The sequence below is a fragment of the Amblyomma mixtum genome, chromosome 2, assembly GCF_055824585.1.
Source record: "Amblyomma mixtum isolate Tamu chromosome 2, ASM5582458v1, whole genome shotgun sequence".
Classification (NCBI taxonomy): Eukaryota; Metazoa; Arthropoda; class Arachnida; order Ixodida; family Ixodidae; genus Amblyomma; species Amblyomma mixtum.
This window is the reverse complement of record NC_143013.1, coordinates 30,043,115-30,055,445: the sequence shown is the minus strand read 5'-3', so window position 1 is coordinate 30,055,445 and position 12,331 is coordinate 30,043,115. Positions and strand designations below refer to the sequence as shown.

The 12,331-nt window shown below is 48.0% G+C and overlaps 1 long non-coding RNA gene across 1 annotated transcript in view; it reads left to right on the top strand.

Annotated features, from left to right (window-relative positions):
• Window positions 1–270: 270 nt before the first annotated feature.
• The window catches only part of LOC149358819 (uncharacterized), a 46,103-nt gene continuing 34,042 nt past the window's right edge, over window positions 271–12,331 (top strand). The window contains exons 1-2 of the long non-coding RNA XR_016288187.1: window positions 271–358; window positions 1,164–1,276. This is a non-coding gene — a long non-coding RNA (uncharacterized LOC149358819). The remainder of the gene's footprint in view (window positions 359–1,163; window positions 1,277–12,331) is intronic.

Below are 12,331 nucleotides of genomic sequence, written 5' to 3'. Positions count from 1 at the left end.
GGCTGTGCACTGTCCGGGCGCGTTAAAACTTCGGGTGGTCCAGATTATTGTGAAGATCTTCACTGCGGTGTCTTTCATAGCTCATGAGCAGTTTGGGGACGTTAAACTGAACACAGCATGTAGCACTGTCACCTTATAAAAGCTGAAGCTGATTCAGGGATTGCCTGGATCTTTTCTTATCTTGCCCTTAATTCCCTTACTCCCCCCCCCCCCCCCCCCCCCTGGTAACAAATTTGTGCAGGTCCGTGCTGTACCCGAGCGCGTGGCTGGATGACCCGAGGAACAGGAGAAGTTGTCCACGCCGCTGCGCCTGAAGCCTTGGGCGGCAGAGCTCCCCGTCTCCGAGAACCTGCACACGGTGAGCACATCGCGCAATTCAGCCAAAGCTAAAATGCTGCGGAACCATCTAAATGCATAGTCCGCAGGAGCAGGACTAAGGAAAGCGAACTTTTTTTGGATGTCTAGAGTATATGAACTCCCCTTACTGTCACAGTTGTATTGTGGCCATGATGTTCATGTATTATAAAAGATCAGTTGCGTTTGGTATATTTGAAGGACCGGTCATGCTTGCAGTCTTGCTTTACATGTTGTTTGGCACCTGTGCACTGCTGCAAGCGCGCTATAGTAGAAGATATACGCGCAGTGAAAAAGCAAGGAGGTGACACATCAGGGAAAAAAAAAGGCGAGGATCCGTGTGCGAAACTACATATACATGAACTCCGCGGACGACTGGGTGCTGTGTGAGTATTTGGAGCCCCGGGGCCTGCTGAACTAGTTGCAAGTGAAATTAGTGATGACACATTGGAATGATGCGTGAGTCACGGATACGCTGCGAAAATGCTGAGAATGATTGAGTAATTGGGTGCGATGTCAGGCGTCACTGCAATTCAGCAGTGACGCCTTATGGCTGCTATTTAGTAATTACTTCCTTATTATAAATCTACTTCACGGTGGGGGATTTCCCTAAACATCGCACTACTCCTGTCTTCTAAGGTCCCTGTAGTGGCATGCTAATTGATCGCATGGATAAAAAGAGAAAAAAATTCCAGAAACAGAAAAGAACAAAGAAAATACCTGAAGAGAACCGTAGCAGGCACCGGGCTAACCGTGACGAAAGTTGACAATGGGCTACAGTTTCAAACCCCCATAACGAATTTGCGCAGGTCACGACTGTAGGCAGACACGTGGTTGGATGACTGGAGGTGCAGGACACGTTTTCTACGTACACGAGAATCTTTGGACGGCAGAGCTCACCGTCTCCGAGGACCGGCACACGGTGAGCACGTCACTTATTGCATTCCGTGCGACAATGCCGCAGCGTCAACGAGATGGTCTGTAGAAGCAGCAGGATTGTGGAAATTGCAAACTTGACTTGGCTGCACAAAGTACCTGCGCTCCCCACACTCCCACAGTTGTGTTGTAGCCAGGGTGTTTATAATATATCTCAAGGCAATGATGTTCGGTATATGAACGGACCAATCATGCTCGTCAGTGGGAATTTCGAACTACATTTTCTATGACTGCTCAACTGTGAGCATTATGGAGTAGTAGTATAAACTTCATTCCGCAAAATGGGACGGGGTTTAGGGGTTGGGGTCTTGAGCAGCAGGTGGTGTTCCTAGGTACAAGGTCCCATTGGTTCTTGCTGCCTCCTCGGCCCGCTCAACCAGCGCAAGCTGATCTTGCGGGTCGGAGCTGGACAGAAGCTCCTCCCGCTGCTCGACTGACGGGTTTGTTATTTTGGGCTCTATCGGACTCACCCGACAGCCCCACGTGGAGTGGTAGAGGGTGGCTATCTCTCCGCACCACACGCATTCTGGAGTGTATTGCGAAACACAAGGCGCCATGATGTGAGGAGAAAGAGGCCTAGCTTCTCTTTCGAGGGTGACAGCGCCCGAGCAGTTACTTTTGTGAGACAGGATGAACATCATAATCAGAGAGGGGGGGGGGGGGGTGGAAAGGAACGCGGATTTCGCGCTGACTGTTGACGACGCGCAGAGACATTGCAGAATCGTTTGGAGATAGCGACGGCCCCACGGAAACGCTTTCCCTTACAATCAGGCTCATCCTTGCATTGATTCCGCGGAACAAGAATTCCTTGCTGCTGGAGGCTAAAAAAAAATAATGTGGCTTGTAACCGCTTATGAAGTGAATGAACGTAATGGCCTCATTATACGCGGAAAGCTTACAAGAAGGTTAGGCCCTAGCGTCCAATGGTGGCCATCAGGGTGGTTCCTGGTATCGTGTTCTCCCCGCCTTTTCGGTCGGGTTTTGCACGTTGTTCGGCGGCCGCCGGCATGGTTCACTGGAACAAATTATTCGCTTTGTCGCTTTGGGGACCGTAGACGAAGACACGTACAAACTGCGAAAACGAAGTGCCCACAGTAATGGTTAACTGGCTAGCGAAGCAGCACTTACCACCAATTCGTTCTGCACTGTTTAGTTCACACGCTTCTACTGCAAAATTACAAGACATCAACATGACGAAAGCCGGCGCTGTGGCCGCTGGGCCCAAAAGACGCTGGTTCGATCCCGCGGCGATCACGTTTCCGCGGAGGCGACATGCTAGAGGCCCATGTGCTGTGCGATGTCAGTGCACGTTAAAGAACCTCAGGCGATTAAAACCTTCGGAGACATTAACTAAGGCATAGCCCATATCGTGAACATGAAGACAGGAGGGACTCCGACTTATAACTTTGTTTAATGAAGGTGCAGTCGGGGACAAAAGTCTCCGGACCACGTGTTCCTCTAACGAAGCCGATAGCTTTGCTAATAGGCGGCGGCTGGGGACCACCCTTGTGGAGGCAAAAGTTAAATTTTTGTTCTTTCATCTCCACAAGTGCGGTCTCCAGCTGCTGTCTGATAGTAGAGCTATAAGCTTTGTTTGAGGAACACGTGGTCCGGAGACTTTTGTCTCCGACTGTACCTTTATATTTCTATATCGATCGGCACACTGCTGTAGGTACCGAGGAAGGCCACAGCAAGGACACGTGGACAAGACTACCGAAAGGTACCACGCACGCTTTTTTTTTTTACTGGACGTTTTGTTTCATAAACGTTCATGAAACAAAACGTCCAGTATAAAAAAAAAAAAGTCTGTGTGGTTGCTGCGGGCTTCTGCGGTACCTGCAGCAGCGTGCACCCTCCTCTTGCGCTTCGCTTTTTTTTTACCCAAACAACTTATATGGTTCCAAAATTTCCTTGGCCCACCTTTAGCTGCGCGATCAGGGGATTACTTTATTTTACTCTGGACGAGGACCTATTCAAGCAGTTTCTATCATCGATAAGATTCCCATTTCCTTCCTCTCTGTTTCCCTGAAGCCACCCGTAGTTGTTCAATGACCTCCTTAAATTCCTTATTGCGTCAGCCTCGTGGTTTCCTCTTTCCTTCCCAGCGGTTTGTAACTTTGCTTGTTCCATTTCCATACTGCTGAGTAGTTCTTATTACAATCCCACTTTTCCATGGGGCGTTAATCTTATGCTTTCTCAACGCCTGCTGCTATTAGCGCTATTTGTTGGACGTTGAATTTTGCTTTCGTTTTTTTGTGTTTTATACATTTCTCTTTTGATCAGGGCACGCATATGCAGAATAATACATCTATGATCACATCCTAGGCTATACTCTCCCTCCTCGTCTATTTACATTTTGGCAAGCTTGCTGTACAGGGTGTTTCACGTAACTTGAACCAGTGATTAAAAAAAGTGGTGAATCGGATCTGGGTGCAACCAAAGACATATTGTTTGCCGTCGTGTGGCGCTCCTCAGTGTATCTTTAAAATTCTGTTTAATTAGTTAAGCACCAAATTAAGCAAGTTTCCTAATACTCACTTTAGAGGCACGTGCGTTCTGTTAAGTGTGTAGAGGGGGTTTAGAACGAATCGATTCAGTTTTTTGTAGCAACGTACTTCCTCCTGATCATCATCAGCCTGACTACGCCAACTGCTGGGCAAAGACCTCTCCCGTGTCTCTCTATCTAATAACCCTTTCTTTTTGCCAGCTGCGGCACCCGTATCCCCGCAATCTTCTTAATCTCATCCTCTCACCCAACTTTATGCCCCCCCCCCCCCCTCCCCCCCTGCTGTGTTTGGTTTCCTTTGGAATCCGCTCCGTTACCCTGAAAGATCAGTGGTTATCTTGCCTTCGCATTACATTCCCTGAAAATGAAAATTAGTTTTGAGGAAAGGAAATGACGCAGTAATTGTCGCACATATCTCGGTCGACACCCTTACCGCGCCGTAGGGAAAGGGATAAAAGAGGGAGTGAAAAAAGAAAGGGGGTGGTGGTGGTGAAAAGCATTTATTCGGCTATACTGTAAGCAATTTATTCGCCTTCGTCGTCGTCGCCTCTCTGGCTGGGACTTCATTCTCTTTCACCTGAAGATTCCCATCGTCATCGCTTGAGGCTGTTCGCTTGGAAGACGTCTCTGGCGAAAGGGCTAGAATAAACGTCTTACGTGAAGTCTTCCCTTACAATATTTACAGAGAGGTGCTCGCCCCTGAGAGGCCCCCAGTGGGTCTCGCCCCTTGCAATACTTGGCGGACTCCCTCATTCCGGGATCTCGTTGGTCATGACCACTGCGCACGTCCTCCGAACCAGGCCCTGTTGGGCGGATAGTTCCTGGAAGCCGGGCAGGGCCGCCCCCCAGTCCTCGCGGGTAGGGGAAGGGGTGATGGGGGGGAGAGAAGGATTTTTCATGCATGCCCAAACCATGTGGAAGGTGTCGGCCACCTCCTCACAAAATGAGCAGCGGCCTTCCAAAAAGGATTAAAGTGCTTGAGAACCGCCGGACACAGCAGGGTGTTTTTAATGTTTGTAAAGAGCCTGAGGAGAGTTCGTTCGCCAGCTTTACCCAGTCCCTTCATAGGAACCGGGTAGCGCCGGCGTGCGGCACGTTAGTGCTCAGCAAAGTCTTGAGAAGAAATAAGAGGGCTGTGATCTGGGTTAAGGTCCTCCCAAGGAATGCCTGGTGCCCGGTGAGTGAGTGCGCGGGCTACCTCATGGGCGGCTTCGTTACATGGCATGCCTTGGTGGCCGGGGACCCATATGATTGAGCGATGAGTTGGATCACCGTCGCGAGTACTATGGTGAAGAATTTGGTAGAAGAAAGGAAGAGGGGCCGTCGTGGCGGTGGCGAAAAACATTTATCAACAATTAAACAATTACAGAGATGTGATTGGGGTAGGGCCCTATTGGCACCTTCCCCTCACAATACAAGGTGAAGCCCCTATTCCGTAATCGCATTGGCAAGCAACGCCATCCTCGTCCGTTGAACCGAGGCCTTTTTTGGGTCTTGAGGTCTTGACAGCCGAACAGGACCGCCTCCCAGTCCTCTCTGGTGGGGTTGAGGCGGGGGGGGGGGGGGGGGGGGGATAGATGGGCACTCCCAAACCATGCGGGAGGTGTCAACCACCTCCCCACACATCTGGCACGCGCCGTCAAAGGATGTGTTGAAGTACTTAAGCCCCGCCGGGCACAGTACAGTGTTAGAGTTTTGATGAGGAGGCGCTCGTCAGCGCGTCCAGTCTCTTATAAGGGGTCGGGTAGTTCCGCTGCTCCTCCTTGTAGTAATCGGTGATTTGTTTGAATGTAAGGGCCAGATTGTCTGATTTGGAGTAGGCTTCCAAGGACAGGGAGATAGCCCGGGGAGAGAGTGCGCGAGCGGCCTGATCGGCCTGTTCGTTTCCCTGGAGTCCCTGGTGACCGTATGACCAAATCAGGTTGCGTGAAGCTGGATATTCGCATCGGCAGCTAAATTGCAGTATGCGCCAGGCAAGGGAGGGCCACTGAGCCACCGCGGCTCCGCTTAGGCCCCATTTATTCCTCTTGATTTCATCTACGATGTCCTTTGCCAGTTGCGGCCACCGTATCCCCGCAAGCTTCTTAATCTCATCCGCCCACCTAACTTTCTGCCGCCCCCTGCTACGTTTGCCTTCTCCTGAAATCCACTCCGTTACCCTTAAAGGGCAGCCCGCAAGGGCACCTTGTGTAACGAGGTGTTGGTGCTTGGCGCCACCACGGACCCTTAGTCCCCATACCGAAGCTGTCATCCGTACCGTGGCGATAGGTTGAAAGGTGGAGGGAAGAAACCTTGAACGGTGGCGGTCGAGGAAGTGGTCAATCCTCGGCCGATGGGCTCCTCGTCTGTCTACCAGGCGGGGAGTCCCGGGACCTTCCTCTGTGTATAAGGGTGAATCAGAGGCGACAAAGTATCAGGAACCCTTAGTTTATACATGCCGTATGGAAAAATCTGCAAAAAAATCTGATCGACCCCCGAAAAGGGGTCGCACCGATGTGAAGAAACTGAGTCCACAGAAGCCAGAAACGTTTGCGAAGTTTTTTATGCTTCACTCAAACACTAATGTACCGGTAGCCAACCTATCTGCATTTGTCATCGCCAACACCCTAAAAAGTTGTGTAGGCAAAGACTACAAAGCAAAAAAGCAATGAACCGGAGACCTCCTTGTAGAAATAAACACAAAAGAACAGAGCACCAAACTGATGTCATTACAGAATCTTGGAGAAATGAGCATACAGGTAACCCCGCACCGCACCCTGAACCACTCAAAGGGCGTCATATCTGAATATGAACTCCTACAGAGTACCGATGCGGAAATGGAACAAGAACTAGCCGAACAGGGAGTAATAGCAGCCCGACGAATAACCATCCGGAGAAACAATGCTGAAATCAAGACCAAACATATTGTACTAACTTTCAATAGCACAACTCTGCCTGACTCCATCCATGCCGCATACCTCCATTGTAAAGTCCGCCCATACATACCGAATCCGAGACGATGTTTCAAGTGCCAGCGCTTTGGACACAGCATGTTGGCCTGCCGAGGCAAACCCACTTGTGTCACATGCGCAGAAGACGCACATACAGAAGAAAGATGCGAACGCACACCAAACTGCATCAACTGCAATGGCGCACATGGCGCGTACTCCAGGTCGTGCCCAGTCGGGAAAACAGAAAAACAAATCATAACTTTGAAGACCACAGAAAACCTGTCCTACCTGGAAGCAAAAAAACGCGTCTCTTTCCAACAGAAAGGGACATACTCTGAAGCGGTGATGCGGGGACCGCCGCCGCCTTCAGTTTCTGTCGGCACACAGGTCGATCCGAAGGACCTGGGGTCGACAGCCAAGTCCCCACCACAGAAGTCGGTGACACAGTCCACAGGGCTGAAAATTTCGCGGGAAGACCACGCGATCCTCGCCGGAGGCCCTCAGGCCCCACTTTCAGCAGCGGCATCCTCGGCGACAGACACCCAGAACAGCTCTGCTGAACTGGACCTGTTGCCCCACCCCTCTAAGAAGGCAACTGCTGACCCAAGAGACTCTGCCCCTGGAGCAGAGCATGGTTCACTGGTGCCAACAAAAAAGACGAATGCGAAGGCCACGGGCCATCGCAAACAAGAAACATCCTCCACGTCCACCGTGGAGGAGATGGATGTCAGCGAAAGTCCGATGACATCTAAAACACACGTATCGATTCTCCGCGGAAATCCGGCGCCACGAAAGTGGCGATGGATACAACTCCTGGTTCGCCACCGCTGCAGCGGCGGCGAGACTCCCTAGAGAAAAAAGGGAAACCACGAATCACTGCCCCTGAGAATAAGTAACTTTCCCCAATCCCCAACTTATCACAATGGCGTATCTAATACAATGGAACTGTAGAGGTCTACACAGAAACTACACAGACATAACCGATATGCTCAAAACAATGGCACCTACAGCTGTGTGCCTGCAAGAAACGAACCTTGGGCCACAGTACACAAACATCTTAAAAAAATATAATATTTTCCGGAAAGACCGAGTACAAGCTAGCCGACTGTCAGGAGGCGTCGCTATCATAACGCAAAGCGATGTCCCTGCAAGAGAGGTATCATTAAAGACGAACTTAGAAGCGGTCGCAGTAAACATCATTAGCCATAAAACAATAACAATATGCTCTGTGTACATACCACCACACAACACAATAGCCATGCATGACCTAGAAGAACTTCTGGAACAGTTGCCAGAGCCATATGTAATAATAGGGGATTTTAACGCACACTCCTCATTCTGGGCCGCCGCGGTGGCTCAGCGGCTATGGTGCTCGGCTGCTGACCCAAGAGACGCGGGTTCGATCCCGGCCGCGGCGGCTAGAATTTCTTTGGAGGAGAAATTCTAGAGGCCCGTGTACTGTGCGATGTCAGTGCACGTTAAAGAACCCCAGGTGGTCGAAATTTCCGGAGCCCTCCACTACGGCGTCTCTCATAGCCTTAGTCGCTTTGGGACGTTAAACCCCATAAACCAAACCAAACCATCCTCATTCTGGGGAAGTGAGCATACTGATTCCAGGGGTCAGCTCATCGAGGATATAATTCTTTCGAATAACATATGTTTAATGAATACGGGAAAAGCCACGTACTGCTGCCCCAGCTCTGGAAAAATGAGCTGCCTCGATTTAGCATTTGCATCACCATCTGTTTTTAATGATTTTATTTGGGATGTTTTAGATGACCCCCGGGGAAGTGATCACTTACCTACGGTTTTAAAACTAACATCAGCTACATTCATCCTCCCTACGAAGCCACGGCGATGGAAAATTCACCTCGCCGATTGGGCACTTTTCAGAACGAAGGCCACACTAGAAAAAGAATATGCCGAAACCCTTACTATAGAAGAACTAAATGAAAAATTTGTCACATGCTTAATATCTGCAGCAATAGAAGCCATCCCACAAACGTCTGAAATTTCACGAAAAACACATAAAGTTTGGTGGTCAAATGAATGCTCAATGGCTAAAAAGCAGCAAAACAAGGCTTGGGGCAACCTTCGCAGATATCCCACTGCAGGAAACTTGCTCATCTTCAAAAGGGCTAGAGCCAAAGCACGATACATTAGACGCAGCGCAGAAAGGGCATCATGGCAAGAGTACATATCCTCCATAAACAGCTCAATATCATCAAAGAAAATGTGGGAGCAGGTGCGGAAATTCACAGGAAATTTTACTCCATTCACATTTCCAATGCTAACAACACCCGGTACTCAAAAAACATTAGAAGAGCAGGCCAACATATTGGGTGAGCATTTTTCCACAGTTTCAAGCGCATCCAACTACACACACACATTTCAAAAGCACAAAACAATAGTAGAAAAACAAAGCCTGCCCTTTGGAACATGCATACATGAAGACTACAATCAGCTTATTACCATGCAGGAACTAAACACAGTACTAACATCCGGTAAAATGACAGCACCAGGCCCAGACAATATACATTATGCCATGCTTGCTCACCTCTCTGAGGCTGCCATAGAGGCTCTCCTAAAATTTTTCAATAAAATATGGATGACTGGAGAAATCCCCCAAGCTTGGAAAGAAGCAATCATAGTACCCTTTCTAAAACCTGGCAAACCACAAACTAGTCCCACCAGTTACAGGCCAATAGCACTAACTAGCTCTATAGCAAAATCATTCGAAAGCATTCTAAACATCAGACTAACCTTCATACTTCAGTCCCAGCAACTTTTAGATATACACCAGTGCGGTTTTAAAAAGACATGTTCCACAACCGATCACCTTGTACGCTTTGAGAACACAGTCCGGGAAGCGTTCATCCACAGCCAACACTGTATCGGAGTCTTCTTTGATCTGGAGAAGACTTACGATACCACGTGGAGGTTAGGTATCCTCCGTGACCTAGCGGACCTAGGTATCCGCGGCAGGATGCTGAGCTGTTTGAGCGACTTCCTGACCAATCGAACGTTCAGAGTCCGCCTAGGCGCAACCTTCTCCAAGACTTTTATCCAAGAAACTGGAGTGCCCCAAGGGTGCATCCTCAGCACGACCTTATTTGTCATCAAAATGAACTCCATAGGAAAAGTAATCCCAAAATCGATAACGTACTCAGTTTACGTAGACGACCTCCTAATAGCATGCACGTCTTCCAGCATACCTACCTGTGAGCGGCAAATACAAATAACAATAAATAAACTGGCTACCTGGGCAGATAGAAACGGATTTAGATTTTCCCCTCAGAAAACAGTAGCGGTTCTGTTCTCTTTGAGACGAGGCCTACAGGCCGACCCCACACTATATTTAAACCAAACCTCACTACCTGTCAAACAAGAGCATAAATTCCTAGGGATAACTTTCGATAAAAAGCTCACTTTCTTGCCACATATAAACAGCTTAAAGAAAAAAGCTTCCCTGTCCCTCAATGTGCTGAAAATACTATCAAGAAAACGCTGGGGGTCTGATAGAGCTTCCCTGTTACATATATATCGTTCTCTGGTTCGCTCTAAGTTAGACTATGGGTCCATAGTATATGGCTCAGCAAGACCGTCCTACATAAAACGACTGGATCCTGTCCACAATCTTGGTTTAAGGTTGTCTTCCGGTGCTTACAGAACTTCACCAATAGCAAGTCTGTATGTGGAAACTAATGAACCGTCCTTAGAAGATCGAAGAACAGCACTAACTTGTACATACATCCTCAAAATCCTTTCTCAGCCCAAACATCTCTGTTACCCAATTGTCACGAAATGCCCATCCCGAATACTCTTCAACAACAAGCCCCATGCGATTAAGCCGTTGCTCTTGCGCTTCGAAGAAAAATGTCAAACTCTGAACATACTAAACGAAATCAAAAATATTGCCCCAAGACACGAAGCGCTACCACCGTGGTACACTCTCCCCATAGTGTGTGACGTCACACTAACACGCCTCAGGAAAACCTGTACACCACACGACCATATAATACAAGAATATCTAGCACTACAAGAAAAATAGAAATTACACGTCATTTTATACTGACGGGTCAAAAACTCATGCTCATGTAGGAAGCGCAGTAATACAAGGAGAAAATAAAAATGCAGTACGACTGCCGTCTTGTGCTACAGTTTTCACCGCTGAGTGTTATGCCATTTGTGTTGCGGTACAGAAAATAACAAATGAAAACATCAAAAACAGCATCATTTTACAGATTCACTGAGCGTTCTTACAGCATTAAAATCCAAAAATGCCACGGAGCCACTGATAGGAAGCATCATACACAACATAGTAAAGATCACAACACAAAAACATGTTATAAAATTCTGCTGGGTTCCCAGTCACGTTGGCATTAGGGATAATGAGAGAGCCGACATGTGTGCTGCACAAGCCGGAACCATGGAAATAAAACATGTGAATTTGCCTCCTAGGGATTACATGAAGTTAGTACGTAGCAAACTAAGAGCCAAATGGCAAGCCTCTTGGGAAAATGAAGGAAACAACAAGCTGCATACTGTAAAGCCCATTTTAAAAGAATGGAAATCATGCCGCCATAAAGAGCGTTTTATCGAAGTAATTTTATGTCGTTTACGCATAGGTCACACACACATCACCCATAACTTCTTATTAACAAAAAAAGACAGACCTCTGTGTGAAATGTGTGGTGAGGAGCTCACAGTAAATCACATTTTAATTTCTTGTTCGCATCTCGAAGTACTTAGAAAAAAGTTTTTTACGGCATTTTACAATGAACACATTCCATTTCATCCCGCATTGCTTTTAGGCGAGCAAACACTGGTCGAGTTTTCACTTGTTTGTAAGTTTCTAAAGAAAGCCAATGTTTTAAATCTATTATAATGTAACCTCTGTACACTTGACATAACATCATCTAACCTTGTGTTTGGCGCATGATAGCCATAGTTGCTTATGCGCCATAAAACCCTATATAACGTAACGTAAGCTTAAAGGGCAGCTGCACCACTTTTTGAGAATTTCGCGATGTTCAAGGATTCAAATCTATATAGGCTGTAGGTAAAGCATGCCAAGTTTTTTTGCACTAGCATTTAAAATGGTCACGTAATCGACGATTGAATTTTGCGCTTCTCCTCAAAGCACCAAAGGAGTGCGGGGAAGTTTAGCGTGACGTCACAGAAGGTATGATCAAGTTACCGCTGCCGTCAGCCACACACTAGCGTTCCTTGTTGAATGCTGCCTAACAATGTTCGGAGGGCATTGCCTTTGGCGACGTTGGTTTTTTCCTTCAAATTGGGCGTGTATGCATTGAAAATGTACCGATACCTTCGATGACGTCATCATGCCCCCCCCCCCCCCCCCCCCCTTGGCGTTGTGCTCTGCGGAGAAGCCCGAAGGCCGTCGCGATTTTAATCGGCGATTACTTCACCATTTCAAATGCTAGCCCAAAAGGACTACGCATGCTTTACCTGCAAGTTTCACACATCCGACCCATTTAAGCTCATCGATTTCTGAAACCAATGCAGTTGCCCTCTAACGACAACCGGTTATTTTGCTTTCGTATTATATGCCGTGCCGAAGGCCATTTTCTCCTCTTGATTT